The sequence below is a fragment of the Myxine glutinosa genome, chromosome 10 (assembly GCF_964187855.1).
Source record: "Myxine glutinosa chromosome 10, kmMyxGlut1.1, whole genome shotgun sequence".
In the NCBI taxonomy this organism is placed as follows: Eukaryota; Metazoa; Chordata; class Myxini; order Myxiniformes; family Myxinidae; genus Myxine; species Myxine glutinosa.
Window position 1 is genome coordinate 93,925,421 of NC_136270.1, and position 7,697 is coordinate 93,933,117.

Below are 7,697 nucleotides of genomic sequence, written 5' to 3' on the forward strand. Positions count from 1 at the left end.
CACACACACACACACACACACACACACACACACACACACACACACACACACACACACACACACACACACACCTGACTGATACACACTACAACAACAACAACATGCATTTTAAGGCCATGTTCCCTGCTAGAGCGGGGGTTAGCCTTGCGGTCCCCATGACAATCTTCTCCATTTTGCCCTATTTTCTGCATCTCTCCTTCTTAACCCCCTTGCCCGCATTTCTTCTTCCACCATCTTTAGCCAAGTCTTTCTCGGTCTTCCCCGTCCTCTACTTCCTTCTACATTAACTTCCATCACTCTTCTCAACCAGTCACTTTCATCCTTCCTCAATACATGACCAAACCATCTCAACCTGTTCCTCTTCACAGCATCAATCACAGGCAATATTCCCATCATCTTTCGCAATTCATCATTTGTCTTCCTCCCTCTCAACGATACTCCGCACATCCATCGAACCATTCGCATTTCCACCCTTTCCAGCCTTCGTTGCTGCTCTACGTTCATTACCCATGTCTCGCTCCCATAAATCATAACACTTCTCACACATGCAGCATACACCTTTCGCTTCAGCTTCAGCGACACTCTCCTCCTCATCAGCACGCCACTCAGTTCCCGAAACTTCTTCCATGCACATCTCACTCGAGCAACCGTTGCCGAGTCTGATCCACCTTCTCCATTCAGCATGTCTCCGAGGTAGCAAAATGTTTTCACACCTTCCAGCTTCACGCCGTCTCCAAGATCCAACTCAACATTTCCTCCATCTGCAGCTCCCTCTGTGCACACCTTACATTTGAATGTAGCTGCCACACTGGTTAATGACCCTCTCAGACCACTACATTTTTGATGAACCCACTCAGCACACATTGTACATTGAATGGAGTTCACTCCGACACCCTTCCTGCACACAGCACATGGCCACTTCCCAGTTCTTTCCACCTCACCACATGCTTTACCACTTGCCATCACCTTTGTCTTTCCGATATTCACCTTCAGACCTTTTGTCTCCATACATTCCTTCCACTTGTTCATCTTTTCCTTCAGTCCATCCATACTTTCCGCAATCAACACCAGATCATCTGCATACAACAACTCCCACGGTAAACCCTCCTTTACGGTCTGAGCCAGCACCTCCATCACAGCTACAAATAGTAGTGGAATTAGTACCAACCCCTGATGCACTCCCACCTTCACCTCAAACTCACCACTGTTCCCGTCCTTCGTCCTTACAGCTGTGCGTGCTCTTTTGTACATTGCCATCACTACTCTGATCAACCATTCCTCCACTCCTAACTTCCTCAATGCCCATGTCAATACTTTGCGTGGAACCCTATCGAATGCTTTCTCCAGATCAACAAACCCAAAAAACAACTTCTTCCACTTATCCATGTACTTCTCCTGCAACTGCCTCACAATGAAAAGCGCATCTGTCGTTCCTCTTCCTGGCATAAATCCAAACTGCATTTCGTCGATCTTCACTTTCTTCCTTATCCTCCTCTCCAACACCCTTTCCAATACCTTCATTCCATGCTCCAATAACTTTATCGCTCGGTACGAGCCACACTCCAGAGGGTCACCTTTCCCCTTGTATAGAGGGACGAGGGTACTCAGAGTTCCCAATCCACTGGAATGCGGCCTTCTTTCACCACCAGATTACAGATCTCTGCCATTCTCTTCACACCCCAACTTCCTGCTGCCTTCAACATATCTCCCACAACTCCCGTCGGCCCTCCCGCTTTTCCACTCTTCATTGCTTTTATCGCTTCCTCAACTTCCTTCTCAGTTATCTTCTCTGCCGGTCCTAAAACTGGGTTACTCTCTATGTTGCCATCCCATTCATTCTCTGTATTCAACAGCATTTCCATATATCTTTTCCATCTTCCTTTAATTCCATCTGGGTCGACAACGATTTGTCCCACTTCATCCTTCAAGCAACTCACCCCCATCACATCACACCTCTCTTTCGCTATGTGCTTTGCAATCCTGAATACTGCTTTCTGACCCGCTTCCGAATCCAAGCGTTCTCCGAACATTTTCCTACATGCCTCCTGCGCCTTTGCTACCTCTTTCTTTGCAGCCTTCCTGGCTGCCTTATAACTTTCATGCTCTGCTGTTTCTGCTCCCGTACCCTTCGCCTTCTGCCACTCTTTGAACTTCTTCCTCTTCTCGTCAATCCTCTTTCCAACCTCAACATCCCACCACCATGTTTCCGAGTGCCTCGGTGGTCCTTTTGTCCATCCACATACCTCACCAACGGCTCCCAACAGACTAGCTTTCATAGACATCCAACCACTTTCAGGCTCAACCACATCATCCTCTACCCTACTTAGCCTCTCTTTTAATGCCTCCCTTACTGTCACCTCTTTCAACCTCCACACCTTCATTCTCGGTTGGTACTTCACCCGCCGAGCTCTCCTCGCACCTTTCACCCTTATGTCGCAGACAACCAAGTGGTGCTGTGAAACAGCCTCCTCCCCCGGGATCACCTTTGTGTCCCGGAGGTGCCCCCTATCTCGCCGACGCACCATCAGGTAGTCAATGGTTGTCGTCGACCCACCTGATGTGTATGTAACAAGCTTATTGTCCTCTTTCTGGAACTGAGTATTACAAATCAACAAATCAGCTCCATCAGCAAACTCCAAAATCCTTTCACCTTCTCCATTTCTCACACCATATGTGCTCACACCAAAATCCTTTCACATTTCTCACACCATCTCACACCAAAGTCTCATCTGACTGATACACACTGACATTTATTATTATATATAAGCACAAATTTATGCTTTTCAGAACTTTCATTTTGGGAAAAGCCCTGATTTTTGGCATACTTCAGGAATGCATCTCCTATTTAAAACACTATTGTTAAGGGGAAACCTGTTTTCGCAAGATGCTGATTCGTGAAGCACCTGGTGTTATTCAAGTCATTTTTGTTTGAACAATTTGCCAACAAAATATAAACCCAAAATCAGTTACTGAAGATATTGGTAAATATTATGTACAATGATTTTCAATACAAATAACATATTTCTCAATAAAATAACTTAAAACAACTTTTTAAAGTTATAATTTACATCAATTAATTATGTACTAGTGGGGTCACCCGTGGGAATCCCACGGGCATGGACGTGTGTGACATTTCGACATATTGAGTTAGATGCTGCACCTGCACATGCAGTTTCACAATAACACACACACACACACACACACACACACACACACACACACACACACACACACACACACACACACACACACACACACACACACACACACACACACACACACACACACCTCGTTTTTTCATTTCTGTATCTCACAATTCGGTCTCTCTCTTATTCACACACCCACACAAACACACACACACACACACCCGGGGGCGCACGGCAGACGACACGAGGTACTTTTACGTGGTTGCTGCCCTTGGATCCGGCACGGCCGCCCGAGTCGTGTCCTTGCTGCAGCACCCGCCGGACGAGGGCAAGTAGGCGGCGCTCAAGCGACTTCTCCTCGACACGTTTGGCCTCACAGAGGCCGACCACGCTGACCGTCTTTTGGACCTTCCCGTCCTCGGCGACACACGACCGTCCGCCCGCATGGATTACATGCTGTCCCTGCTCGGCGACGGCCACGCGGATTTCCTCTTCCGTGCTCTCTTGCTCCGCCAGCTACCTGTACAGGTACGGCTCGCGCTGGCCGGTTCGACCATTACGGAACCGCGCGCCCTGGCCAGGGAGGCGGACAAGTTTTTCGCAGCCCACAACGCGCGGCCGGCATATAGCGCGGCCGTTGTGGATCCCGGCGCCGCGCATGGTGCGAGTGGTTCGGATCGCCACGTGGCATGGCATTCAGATCCTCCCGAACACGGCGCGGGTTGTTCGGATCCGCGCGTGGCCGCCGCCACACCCTGCCCACCACCGTCGTCACAACTGGCGCGACAACCACCACCGGGCCAGACCTGGTGCCACTTCCATACCAGGTTCGGCCACAAGGCCAGGTCCTGCCGCCCGCCTTGTACTTTTGGCAGGTCGGGAAACGGCCTGGCCGGCGCTCGCTTCCTGCCATGAGCATCGGCCATACGGGCAGCCTTCTGTTCATAACAGACACCTCCTCGGGTCGTCGCTTCCTGTGCGACACGGGAGCGCAGGTGAACATCCTCCCGGCCTCCGCGTCCGACAAGCAAGCTGGGGGCCGGGGCCCCGCTTTGCTTGCCACCAACGGCACGCCCATCCGCACGTTCGGGAAGCGTTGTCTCTCACTGCGGTTCAGGAGGCAGTGCTTTCAGTGGTCGTTCGTTACCACCAGTGTCCCCATGGGCCTACTCGGAGCGGACTTCCTCTGTGCGCATGGGCTGTTGGTGGATGTGAGGCACAGACGCCTGGTCCAAGCCGAAACCTTCAGCTCGCTTGCTTGCGCGCTGAGCAGTTCGTTGAGCAGCTCCCTGGGCGGCTCACCGAGCGGCTCGCCAAGCGGCTTGCTGAGCGGCTTGCTGAGCGGTTCGGTCCCGGCGAGGTTGGTCTGCACGCTTCCGGCAGCGGACGTGTTTACCCGCCTCCTCGCCAGTTTCCTGGCCCTCATGCGGCCCACCTTCTCGGCGGTGGCCGTCAAGCACGGGGTGGAGCATCACATCCCCACAGTCGGGCCACCGTTCTACGCCCGGGTGCGCCGCCTTGACCCGGCAAAGCTCGCCGTGGCGCAGAAGTTCGCCACGCTGGAGCGACTGGGCATCATCCGGCGCTCCAACAGCGCATGGGCATCGCCACTGCACATTCTGCCCAAGCCCGGCGGCGGGTGGCGGCCGTGCGGAGACTACCGCCGCCTCAACGATGCTACCACCCCCGACCGCTACCCAGTCCCTCACATCCAGGACTTTTCTGCCCGGTTTGCGAAAATGTCCCTCTTCTCCAAGGTGGACCTCATCCGCGGATACCACCAGGTCCTCGTCAGGCCGGAGGACATACCGAAGACGGCCGTCATCACACCATTCGGCCTCTTCGAGTTTCTGCGGATGCCCTTCGAGTTGAAGAATGCGGCCCAGGCATTCCAGCGGCTGATGGACAGCGTCTTGCGCGACTTGGACTTCGTGTACAACTGTACGTCTACCTGGATGACATCCTCGTCGCAAGCGCGTCCTGTGAGGAGCACCTCCGCCATCTCTGCACGCTCTTCGAACGCCTGGGCCGGCATGGCCTGATCATCAACCCCGCCAAGTGCCGGTTCGGCGTCACCGAAATCGACTTTTTGGGGCACCGCGTCACCAGGCACGGGGCCATCCCCTTACCGGCCATGGTGGAGGCGGTCAGGGGTTTTCCGCACCCCCGCACGATCAAGGGGCTCCAGGAGTTCCTGGGCATGGTGAACTTTTATCACCGTTTCCTGCCCCGCATCGCCCAGCTCCTCCGCCCCCTGCACGAGGCCCTCCGGGGGAAGCCGGGCAAAGGCGATGTTGCCTGGACCGAGCAGATGGACGCGGCGTTCGCGGGCACGAAGCTCGCCTTGGCTCACGCCACAATGCTCGTGCACCCGGCGCCCGATGCACCGATCGCTCTCACCACCGACACGTCGGACTATGCGGTGGGGGCGGTGCACGAGCAATGGGTGAAGGGAGCTTGGCAGCCGCTGGCGTTTTTTAGCCGGCAGCTCCACCCGCACGAACGGCGGTACAGACCTTCGACCACGAGCTGCTCGGGCTCCACCTGGCGGTCCGGCACTTCCGCCATCTGCTCGAGGGCCGCCCGTTCGCGGCCTTCGTCGACCACAAGCCCCTGCCTGGTCTTCGCGATGGCCAAGGTCGCTGAGCCGTGGTCGGCCCGGCAGCAGCGTCACCTCTCGGCCGTGTCCGAGTACACGACGGACATCCCGCACATCGCGGGGAAGGACAACCCAGTGGCGGATTGCCTTTCCCGGTCTGTCGCCCACGCGGTCCACCTTGGGATCGACTGTGCTCGGATGGCGGCGGACCAGTCCGCCGACCCCGCTGTCCAGGCTTTTCGGATCGCCGTCACGGGCCTCCGCGTCACCGAGGTGCCGTTCAACGGCACGGGCACGGCCCTCTTGTGCGACGTCTCCCTCGGCCGGCCTCGCCCCATCGTGCCCGCTGGCTGGCAGCGCCGGGTTTTTGACGCCATCCACGGCCTGTCCCACCCGCACACGAAGGCCTCCCAGAAGCTGGTCGCCGACAAGTTCGTCTGGCATGGCCTCCGGAAGGCCGTCCGCGATTGGGCCAGGACGTGCCTCGCGTGCCAGCGCGCAAAGGTTCACCGCCACACCCAGGCCCCGTTGGCCCCGTCTACTGTGCCCGAACGTCGGTTCGACCACGTTCACGTGGACTTGGTGGGACCTCTGCCCCCCCTCGCGGGGTTTCACCGACGTCCTCACCATGGTGGACCGCACCACCCGGTGGCCGGAGGCCGTGCCTTTGGCAGCAACGACGGCGGCGGATGTTGCACAGGCGTTCATCGCCACTTGGGTTGCCCGGTTCGGCGCCCCCTCGGACATCTCGTCCGACCGTGGCCCCCAGTTCACCTCGGAGCTCTGGGGGGCGGTAGCGCGGGGGCTCGGCATCCAGCTGCACCGCACCACGGCCTACCACCCCCAGGCCAATGGCCTGTGCGAGCACTTCCATCGCGCCATGAAGGCCGCGATCCGGGCCAGCCTCCGCGACGGCGGCTGGGTCGACAGGCTCCCCTGGGTCATGCTTGGCCTCAGGACGGCACCCAAGGACGACCTGCGCACATCCGCGGTGGAGTTGGTCTTCGGACAACCGCTGCGGGTGCCAGGCGAGTTCCTCCCCGACTCCACGGCACCATGGTCCGCGGCGCAGCAGTGCTCCGCCCTGCAGGAGACCGCCCGGAGGTTCGCCCCGGTGCCGACGGCGCACCACGGTTGCCCGCCAATGCACGTCGCCCCGGAGCTTCGCATGGCGGAGTACGTGTTCGTCCGCCACGACGCCCACCGGACACCGCTGCGGCCCCCGTACGACGGGCCCTTCCACGTGCTGGAGACCGGGGCGAAGCATTTCACCCTGGACATCGGCGGTACTCCTGACTGCGTCTCCGTGGACCGCCTCAAGCCGGCCCACCTCGACTTGGACCACCCCCCGCCAGTGACTCTGCCCCCGCGTTGGGGCTGCCCCCCAGCGGGCGGACCCCCGGCGCCGCCCAACCACGCCGTCACGCCACCCCCCTGCCCTGCACCCATCCCAGATGCCGCCAGAGGCATCCCAGATGGCATCCCGGCACCCCAGCCGCCGCCAGCCGCCAGGGGGCGCTTCAGCCGGGTCATCCGGTTGCCCCGCAAGCTGACCCTTCAGGCTTGGCCTCCGGATATACACGCGGGCTCGCAGCCCCGAGCACGGCAGTGCTGATGAGTGAGCATCTAATAAAGAGCTCGACCTAACCCAAAGCGTTGTGGCCTACCTTTGTTTAACGTGTGTGCCCCAGCACCCACACCACATCCCACATGTATATACATGTTTAAAGTGTATGTGCCCTCCTCCCCTCCCCCGCCCGGCAACGCTGGGTACTTCTGCTAGTAACTAATGAAATAAAAACGAAGAAATATCTCTCTCTGGGTAATTTCCTGAAACTCGGTGAAATTCGCTGAAATTCGCTCGGTGTATCGGTGAAATATTTTATTTGGGCGGTGTATAATTGCTTCGAACGAAATATCTCTTAGCAATTTCCCATCTGTGTTTCATGTCC